At 38.9% G+C, this 19,183-nt stretch overlaps 1 pseudogene; it reads right to left on the reverse strand.

Annotated features, from left to right (window-relative positions):
* Positions 1–1,223: 1,223 nt before the first annotated feature.
* LOC123945412 lies at positions 1,224–1,342 on the reverse strand (annotated as a pseudogene).
* Positions 1,343–19,183: the final 17,841 nt, after the last annotated feature.

The raw sequence follows: 19,183 nt of genomic DNA on the forward strand, positions 1-19,183 counted from the left end.
CTCAAATGAATGAACAGATTTTCCATTTACTGAGATAAGGGAGACAATGGGAAGAGCAGGTTTAGGAGTTGGACACTTATCCCCCTCTGCAAGCTGGAAATTCAAGGTTAAAGTCAGAGATTGAGAAAAAAAAAAGTGGGAATTATATGGACTTTATGAGGTTATTAAAGGATGAGGGTAAATTGAGAGGGAAAGAGGTCCAGGGCTGAGTCTGGGGAATTCCAACATATGGAGGTCAAAGAAAAGAAATTTCCAGCAAAGGAAACTGATGCAGTCCTCAATGAGGTAGAAAGAGAACCAAGAAAGAGTGGTGTCTTAGAAGCCAAGAGGAGAAAACAGCTATAGAACAAAGACAAAAATCAATGGACCAAATGCTGTTGAGGTTGAGTAAAATGTGGTCTGAGACTTACAAGCACTGATCACCTTGACAAAATCCTGGCTGGGGTGGTTTCAAGACTGAACGATAGAAGAGGAGGTGGAGACAGTGAGTATAGGTAACTTCTTCAAGAAGTTTTCATGAAACAGAGAGCATAGTATGAAGTGTAACTAGAGGAGGAAGTGAGGCCACATTTTTCTTTTTATAATGGGAAATATTATAGCAAATTTATGGGAGTGATCTAGTAATGAAGAAACATTTGCTGATGTAAAAACAAGAGGAAACATTTCCTTATTTGATGTCCTTAGGTGGGTAAAAGGAGATTTGACATTGTGCAAAAGTTAGCCTTAGCTGTGAACTAAGGGTTGCCTAGCAAGGACCATGTCTAATCCCTCTGCAGTAATAGGAAGAAAGTCAGAGTCAGGAGAGATATGGTGATGAAATCATATGGCAGTTCTCACAATAAAGTTTCTCACTGAGGGGCACCTAAGTGGCTCAGCTGGTTAAGTATCTCCCTTTAGGTCAGGTCATGATTCCAGAGTCCTGGGATGGAGCCTCACATCAGGATCCTTACTCAGCAGGGAGCCTGCTTCTCCTTCTCCCTCTGCCTGCCACTCTCCCTGCTTGTACTCTCTCTCTCTCTCTGTCAAACAAATAAATAAAATCTTAAAAAAAAAGTTTCTCACTGAAATGGGTAGCAAGTTCGTGGACTGATTATGAAGAGAGGGAAGGAAGTTAAAGAGGAGAAGGTGTAACCACCTGAGTAGGAAGTGCAGTAGGGTTCTCCAGAAGCACTACTGGCCTACTTGAGGTTAGATATTAGGAATTTCTTCTTCTTTCTTTTAACAGCCTGCAGCACTTAGGATTCTCAAGCAGTCTCCCATCCAAGTACAAACCAGGCTTGACCCTGCTTACCCTCTGAGATCAGATGGGATCAGGTGTATTCAGGCTGGTATGGCCATAGACAACAATTAAACTGAGACTAGTCAACATATTTGTTTATGTGTTCTTCACCTATGTTCAGCTAGAGATACAGTGAGTTGGATATATTTACAGTTGGATTTTACTAAACGTGATGGTTAATTTTATGTGTCAACTTGACTGGTCTAAGGATACACAGATAGCTGGTAAGACACTTCTGGTTGTGTCTATGAGGGTGTTTCCAGAAAAGACTAGCACATGAATTGATGAATCCCAATACAAATGGCCTCGTCTAATGTGTTGAAGGTCTGAACAGAACGAGAAGGCAGGTAAAGCTTGAATTCGCTTTCTTTCTGCTTGAGCTGAGAGATCCATCTTTTCCTACCCTCAGACATCAATGCTCCTGGTTGTTGGGCTTTGGGACTCAGATGAGGATTTATGCCAACAGCACCCCGATTCTTAGGTCTTTGGATTTGAATTGAATTACACCACCGGTTTTCATAGTTCTTCAACTTGCAGATGGTTGGTTGTGGGACTCATTGGCCTCTATAACAGCATGAGCCAATTCCTATAATAAATCTCTTTTTATATACCCCTCTATACATATCCTATTCATTCTTTTTCTCTGGAGAACCCTGACTAATACACTATGAGGGACAGAGGGACAAGGTGGTTGAGGGTGTATGATAGGGGGTGATTAATATAATGGTCCATGGCACTAAGCTAGTTAAGGGGGGAAGTGAAACAGTGCAGTTATGGATAAAAACATAGTCTAGGGCATGTCCTGAGCATGTGTGACTGAGGTAGGGTAGAAAACAAGATTGGGAAGTATAAGCTAAGAAATTGAAAAGCTAGTGATTGGAAGAACTATTAACATAGATATTGAAATTGTTAAGTAATATGTCAAGAATAGTATAGGAGGAATTGATAGTGGCCAGGTAATAATATTCTTCAAGTCATGCGAGGGAAGATCCAGGGGTCTGTGATGGCTAAACAAAGAGGAATAGAGGGTAGTGAAATCTGAGGGCATAATTTTCAAGACAAGATTTTTTTTTAAAGATTTAATTTATATATTTGACACAGAGAGAGAGAGTGAGAGAGGGAACACAAGCAGGAGGAGTGGGAAGGGGAGAAGCAGGCTTCCCGCTGAGCAGGGAGCCCGATGTGGGCCTTAATCCCAGGACTCCGGGATCATGACCTGAGCTGAAGAGAGCTGCTTAACGACTGAGTCACCCAGGCGCCCCAAGACAGGATTTATTTTTAGGAAGAAAGAAAGGATAATATTTTAGAAGTGGCTCTCAGGAGCAGGCAGTGCTGCACTGTCTACACTCCAGTATTGATTGAAAGGATCTAAGCTCCATTGTAGTCAGTGTTCCATCTGTACTCCAGACTCAGGTACAAGGGCTGTGGGAAATGAAAACAGCCACCATTGGGGGAGAGGGGCTAAAAAGAACAAGGTATTCTCAGGAAAGAGTCAGTTTCAATTAGAGCAACAGGTGAAGAGAGTATTCAGAGAAGGGGCGTTCATGGGTGGTTCAGTTGATGGTGCTCTGGACTCCAAAAGGGACATTTGAAGGTTTTTGGAAATCAGAGAAGGGTGGGAAATGGAATTCAGTTAAGGGATGTGCGGTGCTGTGTGGAGATGAGGGTGATAGGAGATATTTTAGGCTTCAGGTGGTGATGAACATAAACATGGATATTGGGAATGATGGCATTGGTTCTTGTGGTCTCAAAGCAGAGCATGATGGTGAGAATCTGAGCATTAAAGTGGAAGGAGGGGAGAGGATGTGACAGAATTTGTAGAGCTCTGGCCATATTTGGACAATTCACTTGCAGGGCTCTTGAATCTTACAGTTTCTTTGTTGGAAGAGTTTTATTTTTTTTTAATTTTTTAAAAGATTTTATTTATTTATTTGACAGAGAGATCACAAGTAGGCAGAGAGGCAGGCAGAGAGGGAGAGAAGGAAGCAGGCTCCCTGCTGAGCAGAGAGCCCGATGCGGGACTCAATCCCAGGACCCTGAGATCATGACCTGAGTCGAAAGCAGAGGCTTAACCCACTGAGCCACCCAGGCACCCTGGAAGAGTTTTAATTATGGGTTCAATTTCTTTAGTAGATACAGGGCTATTCAGATTTTTAATTTCTTTTTGTGTTGACTTGTAACTTGTATTTTTCAGGAAATTTGTCCATTTTACCAGATTTTTTCAGATAAAATTATTATTTGATTATTGACATCAATTGTTTATTATAGCTTCTTACTATCTTTTTAGTGTTTATACATTTTTAAAAATATTTATTTATTTAAGTAATCTCTATACCCAGTGTGGAGCTTGAACTCATGACCCCAAGACTGAGAGTCACATGCTCCTCTAACTGAGTCAGCCAGACACCCTAGTGTTTGTAGATTTAATAGTGATATTTCCCTTTTCATTTGTTTTGTTGGTAATTTGTTTTTTTTTCTTTACTTGATCAGTCTTGCTAACAGTTTATCAATTTGATTAATGTTTTCAAAGACCTAACTTTTGTCTTTGTTAATTGTCTCATTACATATATGTTTTTTCCTTCACTGTTTTGCTTCTATTTTATTATTTTCTTTTTTCTACTTTGTTTGGGTTGACTTTGCTATTCTTTTTCTTGATTTAGAAGTTATAGCACAGATTTTCAAACTTCTTTCTTTTCTCATAAATGTGTTTAGAACTATAAATTTTCTGCTTAGCACGTGTTTAGTTGCATTCTATAAGTTTTGATATATCATGTTTTCATTGTTCTTCTGATCAAAATATTATCTAATTTCACTCATAACTTTTTGTTTAACTCAGTGGTGATTTAGAAGTACGTTACTTAATTTCTGAACATTTGGAGCTTTTATAGTTGTCTTTCTGTTACTGAGTTGTAACTTAATTTCCTAAGGTCAGAGAACATATACTATATGTTGTGAATCCTCTGGTTATTTTTGCATGGTATCTTTTCATGAGCTGATTTGAGACACATCTTACAAGTGAAGCCACACAGTTTAGGAATGGTTTGGTTTGTGGATGGTGAGACAAAGCAGTCAACTCTATAAAAGTGATGTTTTTTGGTTTATATGGCTCTTGGCACTTTCTATCTTATATCAGAATTATTTAGGACTCTATGAGTGAAAGTTAGTGTTTCCAAAACTCATTTGGCCATGAAATTTTCAGAATACTTTGGAAAAATCTGAACTAGACCTTCTCTTTTACTATAGGGAGGGCATCCTACATTAATAGTTCATATGTTAAATTCCATAGTTATGGAAACCTCACTTTAAGGCAATTCGCTTTTTCCTATAGGGCAGAGTTTATACCTGCTTTTTTTTTTTTCTTTGTGGCCCTTCACTTCATATAGTAGACATCTAGTAGATATTTATTGAATGAACGTGTTTGCTAACATAGGGTCAGGAGATAGTTGGTGAGATAGACCAAAAAACCAAACATGAAGTGGAATAAATATAGAAAACCCTATTGAAAAAAATTCAACCAAGTAAATTTGAAGATCTAACTGACTTTATTAAATGATTCACGAATTCAGCATTCCCATCTAGCCACATAAGGTCATTATCAGCCTTGTGGCAGCGGAAGGTTTCAACCTATCTGGAAAACACGCATACAAAACCAGGAACATATTGGTAAACCCTACTAAGTGGCAATTGAATAAAGTCCAGTTGCAGGTGTTCAAAGGGTCCAGAGGGAGGACATTTGAAGCCTCTAGGGACAAAAATAATTTTTCTAGGATTATGGACCTGACAGGTCAAAAGTGCCTTTAGACTGTTTTTGTAATTTTATAGAAATCTCTCCACCAATGTCTATTCATAATTTGAGTGACTTTAAATGCCCTGTGGTGGGTGAAGGAATGCAAAACCAGACAAATGGAGTTCCTCAGGGAGTAGAAGAACCAAGCTGCCATCTTGGGTTTCCCATAGCTTTGACTACTCTTTTATTTTCCCTAGGTGTTTTAAGGGTTTTCATTAAGAATATGCTTTTCAAAGTAGCCACATATGAAAGTATATTTACTATTTTTTTTTAAAGATTTTATTTATTTATTTGACAGAGAGAGAGATCACAAGTAGGCAGAGAGGCAGGCAGAGAGAGAGGAGGAAGCAGGCTCCCTGCAGAGCAGAGAGCCCCATGCGGGGCTTGATCCCAGGACCCTGAGATCACGACCCGAGCCGAAGGCAGCGGCTTAATCCACTGAGCCACCCAGGCGCATTAGCATTAAACATTTTTATCCTGACAGCACATTTCAGAGAGAATATATTTGATACAAAATGGAAGACCAAAGACTTGACTTTATTCACGCATTTGTTTATGGAAGACTAAATTATGCATAGTAAACTGGCATAATGAAGTCACATGCTAATTTGAAATTTATTATCACTTGGATGTATTGGTTAAACTTTGTCTTCCCTCTCTGTGAAAGAAAGAAAGAAAGGAAAGAGAGGTACGTTTTCGTTTTTAGCAAAGTCAAGTATATATAAAGAAAGGGCTTTGCATACTCTTAAGACCACAAAACTACTAGTGTAGAAGTAACATATATAGACAAACATTGCTTGGGCTAATACAAAAGAGTTCATAGGTTAATAAGTGAATATATTATTTTGTTGTTGTATTTTTAAAAAATTTATTCCTTTTAAGTAGGCTTCATGCCCAACATGGGGTTCAAATTCAAGAGTTACATGCTCTACTGAATGAGCCAGCCAGATGCCCAAGTGAATGTATTTTTTAAAAAGCAGATGTTGGTATATAAATGGAACTTGAAGGATATATAAGATCAAAATAACATGACTTTTTTGACAGAGAAAAGGGGTTATTTCAGGATAGTGAAATAACATTGACTAGGATTTTGATATAAGAAGTCTCATATGACAGTCCTTTTGTTTACCTACCTTAATTTACGATGCGGGAGTAGACTTGTCATGTTGGGAGGACATCAGGATGGTGAAAGTCTGACAGTGAAAGGCCTTTTTTTTTTTTTTTTTTGCAGAAGCAGAATGAACTTCATCCACAAGTGCCACAATCTTACAGTATAAAGAAAGCTTAGTTATTACTTATTTGATAATATTTCCCATGTAATTTATATATCAAGTATAAAGAAAAGTGAGTTATTACTTATTTGACAATATTTCCCACATAATTTCCATATCAAATAAGCCTCATTAGTTAACAAATCCCACGAAATATTCCAGATCAAAAAGGTCTATTTACAATTTGATTTTGGGAAGTTTGTCAAAAATACAAGAAAAAGGTTTTAAAGCACTTGCCTAAATAATATCACAGCTCATTATGAAATTTAATACTTAAAAGTTAAAAAAACTTTCACAATCTTATCAAAAGCAACCAAAAGTCTGTGAAACTTTGTCCTTTTAACAGAGAGAAAACCAAATTCTAATTTTGTACCAGCTTACTTTTTATATTAGAATTCATTCATAAATAAATTCATTTTAATCTTAGCCAGCTTGACCACACATCAAAATTCCTTTTAAAAGATTCCTTGCCACAAAACTTTTACAACTTTCTTTCCCACATTCTGATTTTGTCCTATGGTTTTCCTCTCTCTCTCTCTCTCTCTTTTTTTAAAAAAGATTTATTTATTTATTTTGGAAAGAGAGAGTGCTCACACACATGATCAGGGGGAGGGGCAGAGGGAGACAAGCAGACCCCCACTGTGTGGGGAGTCCAACTGGGCTCCATATGATACCACAACCCTGAGATCATGACCTGAGTGGAAATCAAGAATCAGCTGCTCAACCTACCCAGGAGCTCCCTACCCCTTTAAACAACCAGCCTCACTTTAGGATCAAGTTTTTCTTTCCCTCAACAAAAAAATGCATCTGCTTTTCTCATACCTTCTCTTACTGAAAACACATCCTACTTTCCTGGCATACAGAGATGTTTCTCTTATTATTTCTAGTGATTTTAATTACATATATTAATTAGTCTTCTTACTCTTAGGAACTTTACTTTCTAGTGAAAACTAAGAACTAAATAATTATGAACTGTCTGATACACCTGTATTCTTTAAATTTGCCCACTTATGAGTACATTACATGATTTCTAGAAGCATATGCCTTTTAAAATTTTCCAGTAGAGAACTAACACATCCAAGCATTTTTTCACTTCTCTGTAATAAGAAGCCAAAAGTAGAAAACTTCTGTTCAGTAATTTATGTTTCAGTATTTTATCTTTTTTGGGAAGGATCTAGATATCCAATGACAAGCCATTATGTAATTTAATTTAGCAAAACTCTAAGGTTTTTAGTTACCAAAAAAGATTTTGGGAAACTATTTATGTAGACATGAATATTGCAGGAGAAGAGTAAATGAAACAAGATGGGATTGGGAGGGAGACAAACCATAAATGACTCTTAATCTCACAAAACAAACTGGGGGTTGCTGGGGGGAGGTGGGATTGGGAGAGGGGGAGCGGGCTATGGACATTGGGGAGGGGAGGCGAACCATAAGAGACTATGTACTCTGAAAAACAACCTGAGGGTTTTGAAGGGTCAGGGGTGGGAGGTTGGGGCAACCTGAGGGTTTTGAAGGGTCAGGGGTGGGAGGTTGGGGGAACAGGTGGTGGGTAATGGGGAGGGCACGTTTTGCATGGAGCACTGGGTGTTGTGCAAAAAGAATGAATACTGTTACACTGAAAAAATAAATAAAATGAAAAAAAAAAGTTTATTTATAAACTTTTATCTTACTTGCATCTATTTAATTCTCTTGTTTTTGATAACTATGTTTTGATTAGTTATGAAAATTTCACAAGACATCAAACAACTAGCCATCATCTTTAAGTTATCTTTCTTTCTGACAAATTCTGTAAGAGAGATAATATGAGCTTATTTGACTTTCAGTAAACCAAGATTGCATAAAAGTATTATATTTGATGCTGACAACTCTAAAAACATGCTTGTTTTACTTAAACCAACAACTTTAAATTGACTTTGACTTATTAAAGATTAATCCTAGAGCCCATGAAATTGAAACTTATTTGGGTTTGTTTCTATTATGTTTCTGAGAATTTAATTTATATAAATACTAAATTTTCTTTAAGCCAATTAAATGAGCTCTCTTGGGGTACTTGGGTGGCTTAGTCGGTTAAGCGTCTGCCTTTGGTTCAGGTGATGATCCCAGGGTCCTGGGATCGAGCCCGGCATCAGGCTCCTTGCTCTGCCAGGAGCATGCTTCTCCCTCTCCTTCTGCCTCCCACTCCTTCTGCTTGTGCTTTCTCTCCCTCTCACAGTCAAATAAATAAATAAAATCTTTAAAAATAAATAAATAAATAAGCTTTTAATTTTGGCAATAATACCACCTTGAGGTAGAAAACACAACACATCTACAACACATATGAACACAGAGATAGAGAAATCTTATAGTTATTGTTACAAAATTTTTGTCCATGAGATTGGGTATGATAAAGCAGAACTCACTAGTTTATAAAAGAACGCCTGGATACAAACTTTTTCTGGCAGATGGGGTAAGTTGAGTTTACCTGCTCAGATTGCTAACATTTTTTTTTTTTTAAACTAATATTTGGGGAGAAGACATTTGAGATTTGTATTTATCCTGGACAAGTAATGTGATGGAAGCTGTTGGCTAGATTTTGAGCCAGAGTGTCTCTATAGCTCTTTGTATTTTTTTAAAAGCTTTTTTTTCTTCTGTTTTTCTTCAGTTTTAGGAATAGAGGATGATCTAGGCAAAAGTTCCCAGAGAGTATTTATAAGACCTTTGAGATAAATGGAGGAGGATTGGGGACCGATGGAAGGGATAGGTTGGAAGATGTTGAATCCTTTCAGAGGCCGGCTGTATTTCTAGTTTTGTAAAAATTTGTAAGATAAGGACAGTTGCCTGTAGTCTCTTGAGGAACGGCTGCAACTTCAGTGACGTCATAGGTTGATCTACCCATCCAACCACGCCATCCTCGACCTGCTTTTTTCCCTCTGGTACCTAGCTCTAATTTTAATTTAAAGGTGAAAGCTTTATAAATATCAGCTTCTAATCTGGCCAAATTTTGACTACAGAGATTAAAAAAAAAATCTTGTCAGTTTTCGGTCAGTATGAACAGCAAATTTTTCTGACAGTATTAAATAACTACCCTTGTGTGTTAGGTGAACAAGACACTCTTCGCAAGACCCAGCCACTCCCAAAGATATCAGAACAAAGAACCAACAACCTGCACTTCCCAGGTAGGCTCCTGGGTAGGTGGAAACCAAGCCCACTTAATGCAAAATGAGACAAACAAGAAGACAATAGCTATCCCTGGGAGGAAACGGATCAGTAAATGATGAATTTGGAAAGCAAAGAACAATGTGAAATTTTACTTTCCTCTCTTGACTGGGCACTGCAGACAGAGATTCAGAAAAACTGATGTTGGGAAGAATTACCCTTCTCTGGCTTCTGTCAGTTTTACCAGGATTTCCACTGGAGGCTCTGGTATCTATCAGAGTTCCCTTCTGGTAGAATAATGGAAGTTTAAAGGAATAATGAAGCAGTTTACCAGAAAATCCCTGAGTGTCGTCAACTCTGGAAGGGACCCAGATGGGGGTCCCTCCTTTGAAGGTAGATATGGAGGTGTCTGTAAGGGCATGAACTCAGTGGACTTCTATTTATGTTTGAGTGATCTTTTCAGAGCAGAAAAACAATTTAGACAGAGGATGAGTGGGGTGACTCAAAGGCCGACAGAGGAGAGTAACAGAAGTTACATTGGTCTTACTATCTTCAGCAACCCGATGGTTACCAAGCCAAATTCTTTAGGGCATGAAAAAGGTGTGTAGATTTTTTTATTGCTTCCAGGACCATAGCTCTTAGAAATAAAATAAGCAAGTGTACTGAAAGGTAGAGTGCTTAACTGTTTAGAATTTAAGAATCCCACTAGCTAAGTCTTTTACACAAAAGACAAACCTATGCACCTTGACACACCAGTAGTAACCAACACATGTCACTGTGGACTGGCCAAGAAAAGGCCACCAGTAATTCTCAGTGTTGACTAAACTGGCAAACTCCATGAATAGAGAGTACATTCTAGAAATGGGGAAAGGACTAAACCAGCATACCCCAGTAAACGGGGACTACAGACTGGAACTGGGGAAGGGATTCCAGTGTGGACTGTGGACTGAACCAAGGCCAAGAACTGGTGTTCTGTTAGAGCCCCCTGACCACTCAGGCTGACCCATTAACCTTGGACTGGAAAACAAATTAGGTCTGTAGTTTGCATTCAAAAAGAGCAAAACTCAAACCTAGAGGCACTTAACAGGGCCTTTGGAGATAGTGAGAAAGGCAGTGAACTCAAAAAGGGTTTCCAGGGTGCCATCATTGCGTTTCTCATTGTCTCTGAATGCTTTGGGTCCCACCACTGCTGCTGATCTATTAAAAAACAAAATTCAACTGAATACATTTAAAGATCTAATTTGGCTTTAGTAAATGATTCATGACTTTGCATTCCCATTGAGCAAACTGAGGGGACCTCTGAGAAGTTGTACCAAATGGAAGACTTTTTTTATGAAGGAGGGTGGAGCAAGAAAGTTTTTAGCAAAAGAAAGGAAAGAATTGTTCCAGGCAAGATCCCCTTGCCTTAGGTAGAAGGGTAGGGGGCCTTATTGGTGCATTTCCTCATCTTTTTGTGGGGATGGAAGGACCATGTGACAGATTACCTCACTGGCATTGTTCAGAAAATTCCTGATTGAAAGGTTGAGACTGCATATCTGGGGGAGATCGAAAGTGCAATTAGGTATTAAGCCACTACTTGGGGACTTGGCCTAAGTGGTGCCATTCTGGGCCTCTGGTCTTTGTTTTTTTAAAAACCTTGAAGTTAAAAAGATTCAAGACCTTTAAATGAAATTTCCAGAAAACATTTTGAGAAAAGCTCTCCTTGGACTTCAGGAAGGTACCCTACATTCAGAATGGGTCAAAAGTTAAATACCACAATAACAGACACTTCCCTTTAAGGCAATTTATTGTTTCCTTCTGAGGCTCTCAGTATATTTCATCTAAATTAGTTTCTTGAGCTTTTATATTTTAAATTAACATTTCAGAAAGTGGCCTCTTGCTGCCAAATAACATTTTCTTACTCACACACAAGCTTGAGTGTCATAATTAATGGAATATACAATGTATATTTTTAAGGTTGTAATTATAGCACTGGTTTTTAGAGAAAAGCCACTGATTTGGCAATGGAATTCTATTATCTTTTACTAGATAATGGACAAACACTACGTTGGTGTTTTAAGATCAAAATGTTCCTGCTTTCCTGAAGTAAGTTTCTCTTCCATTTTAATGGCAATTATTTTGATATATTGATAATAAAGTGCCATTTGCATCTATCCTATCAAATGCAAACCTTAGCTGTTTGCTTCTTATCAAATGTAATGACATCATTAAATTTTTCTCTTAAGCCACTCAATTGCACCGGCTAAGAAAAAGCACAATAGTTAGCTTCATGGTATAAGCAGTCACAAATCATTGAATTAGAAATCATTCATTTTTGTAAATTCCTTCTTTATCAAGTACATTTTTATAGTTCCGAATATCCAATATAAAGAAGACACAAGAAGCATTCCTGAGCTCGCTGAAAGACAGGGACTTCTATATAACTCTTTAGGGTAGTACAATAAATGTTTTATATGTTATTGCATATTACATGATTGAATTTTATTGCCCAGTCTATGATAGTGGTCCTGCTCTGACTTGGCATTTTCTGGGCACTTACTTTATCGTTCATCTTTAGAACTTAATATTATACCAGGATTAAGTTTTAAAGGCAACTTGTAGGGCAAGAGTCAAAGGGATTGACAAAATCCTTTAAAACTCTTCTCAAAATGTCATTTGCAGACAGGCACGTGAGCATCCCCTGAGAACTTATTTGAAATGTAAATTCTCAGACACACTGAATTAGAACTGGTGGTGGGGGAGTGTAGGAATCTGGCCTTAACAAGCTCTCCAGGAGTTGGGATGGATGCTAAAATTTGAAGCTCTGCAACATTGTTCACTCACATCTTTTCTCCTCGATTGGGTTTGATGGTTACCTTTCTGGCAAATTGGTTTGCAGGCCCAGATATCCAGACATTGCCATTGTTCCAGAATCTTAAACTTGAGTGAGTGTAAGAATAAACACGAATACAGGATTATATTCATGAAGCCATGCTTACTGTATATAAGGGCAATTTCAGTGTTTTTCTCCAAAGGTTCATTAATTCTGCCATTCATGTTGCCTCTGCAGTCTAATACTAATGTAATATATGACCTTACTCTATATCATTATTACAGCCATTGCATGATTTACTAGAATGATTAAAGCTTTCTGGAACATTGAAATATTTCTAGTTAGACTGAGTGAACTGAAGATGCTTTTAATGTTAACCATAATTGCTGGGAAAATCTTCTAAATACATTTTTTCTCTGACTTATTCAGTAGACTTACTTTCTTTGATCATTTGAGATCTTAAAATACTTCAAGATGATCATTATGGATATCATTGTGCACTACCATTGATAAAGGATATTTATGTTAACGGGTGAATATGTACAGATTTGGAAATATTTCAAGGTTATAGCAAGCAGCTCGCCAAGCAGGGGTGGTGGGAGCTGTTTACTTACCTAGGAGGAGTCTTTTATCACTCCTTATGTGGGAATTGCCAGCTCAAGGAGAAACTAAAAAACAGAACATCTGATATGTTTTAGTATTGTCTGAATTTTTTTTTCTTTTTTTGACAGAGAGAGACATCACAAGTAGGCAGAGAGGCAGGCAAGGTGGCGGGGGCGGCGGGGGGGGACTCCCTGCTGAGCAGAGAGCCTGATGCAGGGCTCTATCCCAGGACCCTAAGATCATGATTTGAGCCGAAGGCAGAGGCTTAACCCACTGAGCCACCCAGGTGCCCCTGTCTTAAAATTTTTGGCAGAAAATACATCCCCATGTTGACTGTACCCATAACAGACCACTTCCTCTGCCTGATGCTTGGCACACAACCCGGATACAGAATAGTAGAGAGGATAATAGAATGAGTATCTATCTACCAACCAGCATTGTCAATCTTAATATTTTATGATACTTCAGATTTCTTTTCTTATGATGAGATACCATATCACAGATACAACTGAAGCCCTTGTGTCCTCTTTCTTCTGTTCTTACTCCAGTGGGGGTCACCATGTACCTAGGCATATTTTTATAATTTACTACATAATGTGTATACCGTAAGCAATATGGTGTGTCCATATCCATAATCAAAATGGTATTATTTTTGTACATTATTAACTTAATGTAAATGGTATTGTAATGTTTATATCTATCTGCAACTTGCTTTCCCCTTCAAATTTTTATATGTGATATTTATCCATTTTGACAAAAGTAGCTCTAATTCATTAGTTTTCACTGCAATGTAGTGGTTTAAGCACACCGTGAAGTCTTCTTTTGTGACATGTAGATTGTTTTTAATTTTTGGTTATCGAACAATGCTTCTGTGAACACTCTGGTTCATGTCTTTCTGATATAATGGAGGACAGTTTCTCACTAAGGTGTACAACTAGGAGGGAAGCTGGTATGACAAAGATTAGGCATGTATTTAATTTGAAACATATTATCAAAATCTGCAAGAGGCATTGAGGTAGTGGGACACCCACTGAGGCATGATGACCATGACCTGCTCTAATGCTGTAAGATATAAATATCATCTGGGATAAGACACTCATTTATAGACTTGAAAACATGCTTCTTCGTTTTCATTCTTTGGGCAACTGCATCTTTTTTTTTTTTTTAAGATTTTATTTATTTGAGGGAGAAAGAGAATGAGAGTTAAGAGAGCATAAAAGGGAAGAGGTCAGAGGGAGAAGCAGACTCCCCGCTGAGCAGGGAGCCCAATGGGGCACTCCATCCTGGGACTCCCCGATCATGACCTGAGCCGAAGTCAGTTGCCTAACCAACTGAGCCACCCAGGTGCCCTGGGCAACTGCATCTTAGAGGAATGACTTCTCCCTCCTTGGTCCTCCTTATACGCATTTCGATCTCTTCATCATTATCAATCACCATCATAGCAGCTAATTTTATTAACTCTTATTATTTTTCAGGCACTGTGTAGAATACTTCATATGCACTCTTTGACTTATTCCTCATAACAATCACATGTGGTAGGTGTTATAAATTATTTCCACCTCACATGTAATGAACCCAAAGCCTAAAATAAATTGAGCCCTTGTTCAGAGTGAGCAGCCAGGATTCAGGCTGTTACAACCCAGTTCCTGAGCTCTTAACCACTGTGTGATGTTGCATTTCTCTATTACTTCATGATTGAAAGCAGAAAATCATTACTTTCTTTTCTGATTGGCAAAAGAAAGAGAGGTCTAGTGTCGAATATTTATATAGCATCATAGAAAAATCAGAAAAGTTGATAAAATAGGTCACTACATTGTGATTTGAAATCCTTAATCATTGACTTAAATTCAGGACAGTGTGTTCACTCATTTGTTATCTTTCCTCCTACTTTTTACAATGTTATTAATGTAGAAACATTCTTAAAAAGGTGGAAATATACCTCATTATTATTTTTGCATATTCCCATCTTCATTTTCCTGGATGTCTTTTACATGTTGCAGTTTTAATGTACATGTAATTAATCTTCTTTTTAAAAAAGACTTATTTGTTTTAGAGAGGGGGGGTGGGGTGGGGTGGGGGAGAAGCAGACTCCCTGCTGAGCACGGAGCCTGACTTGGAGCCTGATTTGGAGCCGATTAAGAGGCTCGAACTAATGAACTTGAGATTATGACCTGAGCCAAAATTCAGTCAGACACTTAACCAACTGACCACCCACCACTCCTAATCTTTCTTTCTAATTTTTATTTATTTATTATTTTTTTAAAGATTTTATTTATTTATTTGACAGAGAGTGAGATCACAAGTAGGCAGAGGGACAGGCAGAGAGAGAGGAGGAAGCAGGATCCCCACTGAGCAGAGAGCCCGATGCGATGCGGGGCTCCATCCCAGGACTCTGGGATCATGACCTGAGCCGAAGGCAGAGGCTTTAACCCACTGAGCCACCCAGGTGCCCCAATCTTTCTTTTTTAAGATTGGCATTATATCACAAGCATTCATACTATAAAATTCTAATGATCAATTGAGTGGATGTGTTAGAATTTATTTATTCATTCTATCGTTTTCAAAGAACATTTTCCTGCATGTTACTTTTTCTTCCATATGGGTCATTTTCTCAAGATGAATTCCTTGGGGGAAAATTACTAGGCCAATGGGCTGATCATTGCTATGATATCTGATACTTTTTAACATCAGATGCATGCTTAGAAATGGGAATGCTAACTAAATCTGAACCACATGAGGTCATCATGCCATGATCTCTATGGAGATATCTTCCTGACATACCACTTTATTGTTTACAATTGATGTTAATTAGAGGTTTATTTGCCTAATGTCTTAACTGATTGGCATTCTCTATGGTCAATGTGGTTAGGTCTGGTTCATGACCCCATATCCCCCTGAGATTTATGTTCCTGGAGTTGCTATAGGGTTCAGTGTGCCTTTTTTTTTTTTTTTAAAGATTTTATTTATTTGACAGACAGAGATCACAAGTAGGCAGAGAGGCAGGCAGAAAGAGAGGAGGAAGCAGGTTCCCCGGCGAGCAGAGAGCCCAATGCGGGGCTTGATCCCAGGACCCTGTGATCATGACCTGAGCCGAAGACAGAGGCTTAACCCACTGAGCTACCCAAGAACCCCTTCAGTGTGCCTTTTAACCATTGAAATGGTCATAGGTTTGTTTATTCTTCTAGAAAACAATCATTTTGTTAGGATTCAAAAGGCTGGGAGAGCACAATTGGATTACATGACAGAAAAATAGAACATGGTGGTGTGGACAAAAGGAAGTAGAATGCCCTGCTGCGATCTCTGTCCCGTTGTCCCCCATCCTACTACGCCACTGACCATTGTACTAACCCAAAAGGGCTGTACTGCTGAACACTAGGAGAGGTATTCATGATTTACTAAGTTGAATTCCAGGACAGTTTGGATAATTTCCAATGTCATTAGCTATAAAAGTATGTGCCAAATTATCCAAACCTCTGGATCTAATTGGAAGGTCATACCTATCTTTGTCATTTTTGTTGCTGCCCTTCTTCAGCTTAGCCAGATGCAGGACCCCAAAATGAGCTGCCCTCTCTGTGCCGTGATCATGGCCTATGCTGAGGCCATCCCATTTCTCATCACTTATGCCCTAGCCCCAGAACCTTGATAGGTAACCCCTGGCATGTTAGGAAAAAAATATGTCACTAAGCTCTTGGTGGGGACGGAAGCCAATATCTCATTACATATTTATAGTTGGAGATACTAAACTTAAGATATTAATCAGTGACTTGGAATTTGGGACCCCAAATTCAAGATTTCTTGAACGTGGGTGTTTAGTTATTCCCTTCTTTTATACCATATGAAGGTAAATGTCACATCTGGCCCATTCTTTGCCTCAAGCCCGCCCTCATTTTTCACTGGTGGGCGTGGCTTCAATTGTTAGTCACAACTGCTCCAGTGCAGATCACCTTCTCTTACCTTCCCCACTGGCTACTTGCTTTGTCTTTTGTTCTCAAAAACCAAGAGTGATACCTTTATTCCCTAGTTTCACTTTCCATTGAGTCCATGAAGGTCTCATGGCTTGTGACCCTTCTGTCATGGTCAAAAGACAATAATGCTTGGAAGAGACACTGATGAATATCTCAACACAGCAAGTGGCTGAACCAATTGGCTGTTTCTTGCCTCTTCACTGAAAATTGGTACTTTACCTCATTTCCTTCACTATGGCTTTTGGTTATTGTGGTGGTTGATTGTGGTCCTTTGGTCTGGCTACATTGTTTCCATGTAAACACTTCTCTCATTTCAGCCATGTCCAAGTTCCTGCTACCTGTCCTTGTTGCTGATAAGGCCAGCATTTCTTATGGGCTGGCACAGCCTACATCAGCTGAGGCTGAAGAGCAGTGGCCCTTGCTGGACAGGACAGGCATGGGCCAGTTCCCCTCAAGCAACAGTCAGTCCACATTGCCCATTTGGGATACTAGTTTGGCCGTAGGCATTTGCATTTGCAATGCGTGAACAAGCTCATTAGCCTCTACCTGCATGCCAGTAGGCTCTCTGTCTACCTGTATTCTCCTATGTCCCCAGGACTGTGTCCTACATTTACTCATCCAGTGGCTGCCCTTGATTTGCCACTCTGAGCTAGGGACTGCCACCACCGCTGCTGTTACTGGTGCTCTCGGGTGTGCAGAGGTTTACCAAGGACCTCAGCCATTAGGGCTGTCCATTTGCTCAGTGCTGTGGTGGTTCTTACCCTGCTGAGCATAGGGCTACATTCTATCTCCCCGCAGCGTCATACCCTATTAGATGGTCTGGCCAGAAGTCTCTGGGCCCTGATTGCTGCAAAGTCTGACAAGAGCTAGGAAGTCTCACACACTCAGAGGTACCCTCACACACCCATGGGGCCATGAGGGCAGGTTCAAGAGACACTATTCTGCCCTTTCTGTATCTTGGAAGCAGTCCCCCTGCCCTACCCCATGTTTGCCCTGTGGTAGAGTCTGGCTTCCTTTAGGATGATTTGCTTTCGGAAGCCCTGAAATTGAACCCTTTTCAATAGGATGCTGTTGGATTTCCCTGCCCTACTTCTTGGTTCCCACATGTTTATGTATTTCAAAACCCCACTTGCAGTTTTCAACTTTTCCTCTAGGAAGCTCTCCAGTCTCCATAAAAACTGGAGAACACAACAGATACAGGAAAGGACAATTGTCTACCCTTGCCTCTGGAGACCTGAAACTTTTATATCTCAGCCTCCCCCCAGAAAGTACTTCTTTGATTTGCATAAAGTCCATGGTATAGCATCTTGTTTCCCAAAACATGCTGCAACAACGTATCTGATTCATGCTGTCCCTCCGCACCCCCACCAAGTGCCTGACACAGGACCTTCTTCACAGCTGGTATCCAATTTATGTTTTCATTAAGTGAATAAATGTTTGATGGAATAAACCTATGTTTTAAACACAAGGAAGAAAGTTGTTTATAGCAAAGTTGAGTTTGGGTTTCAGGTTTTCAGTTTGTGCCTCCACCTACAGAATTATTCAGTTTCTAATTTAAAATGCTTTAGGGGCTTTTAAGTCATCTGCATAACAATGTTTTCTGGACTGTAAAGATGGAAGCAGGTAGGCAGCCAGATATGGCAGAACAAGTCATTATCAACTGGTAGTAAATGAAAAGTTAGGTCTAAAACAGGGCATATAGTATGATCCCATTTTAAAAATGTATTTGCACAGAGAAAAGAAGGACTAAGGGACATATGGCATGAATATTAACAGTGTTCCCTAATAAATGAGTGGCATGATTATGGTCTGTGCTTGTCTTCTTTTTGATTATTTACAGTTTCCTAAAATTATAACAATGGACATATATTATTTTTGTAATAAAATGTTATGTATAATAGCTTTAGAATTTTTATCTTACTGTATTTATATCTTAATAACAAGGTTGCAAATAGTGTGGAGAATTTTGAGCCCCTCTGGGTTGTTCCTGGCTTGAAAACAAATGCTTACCTAAAGGAATTCTATTTCTGAAAAAATTCTAATAGAAAAGTGTATGAGACATCTCAGCTATCCCCATGGGAGGTAAGAATGTTTGTCAGAGAAATAGAGTTGGTGTCCTCTATATAAAAGAGCAAGGGTAGCATTTCCTCGGGCCTTTTGTATATATTGGGGAAAAAACACAGAAATGTTCTCGTGCAATTTCAAATGACCTTTGTGCAAAGGAAGGATATTTTTATTAGAATCCCATGAAACACTTTTTACCATCATAGTCATTATTCAGGATAACAATAGCAATATAGCATAGTGCTAAAGATCATGGCCTTGGCA

Source organism: Meles meles, chromosome 6 (genome assembly GCF_922984935.1).
Source record: "Meles meles chromosome 6, mMelMel3.1 paternal haplotype, whole genome shotgun sequence".
In the NCBI taxonomy this organism is placed as follows: Eukaryota; Metazoa; Chordata; class Mammalia; order Carnivora; family Mustelidae; genus Meles; species Meles meles.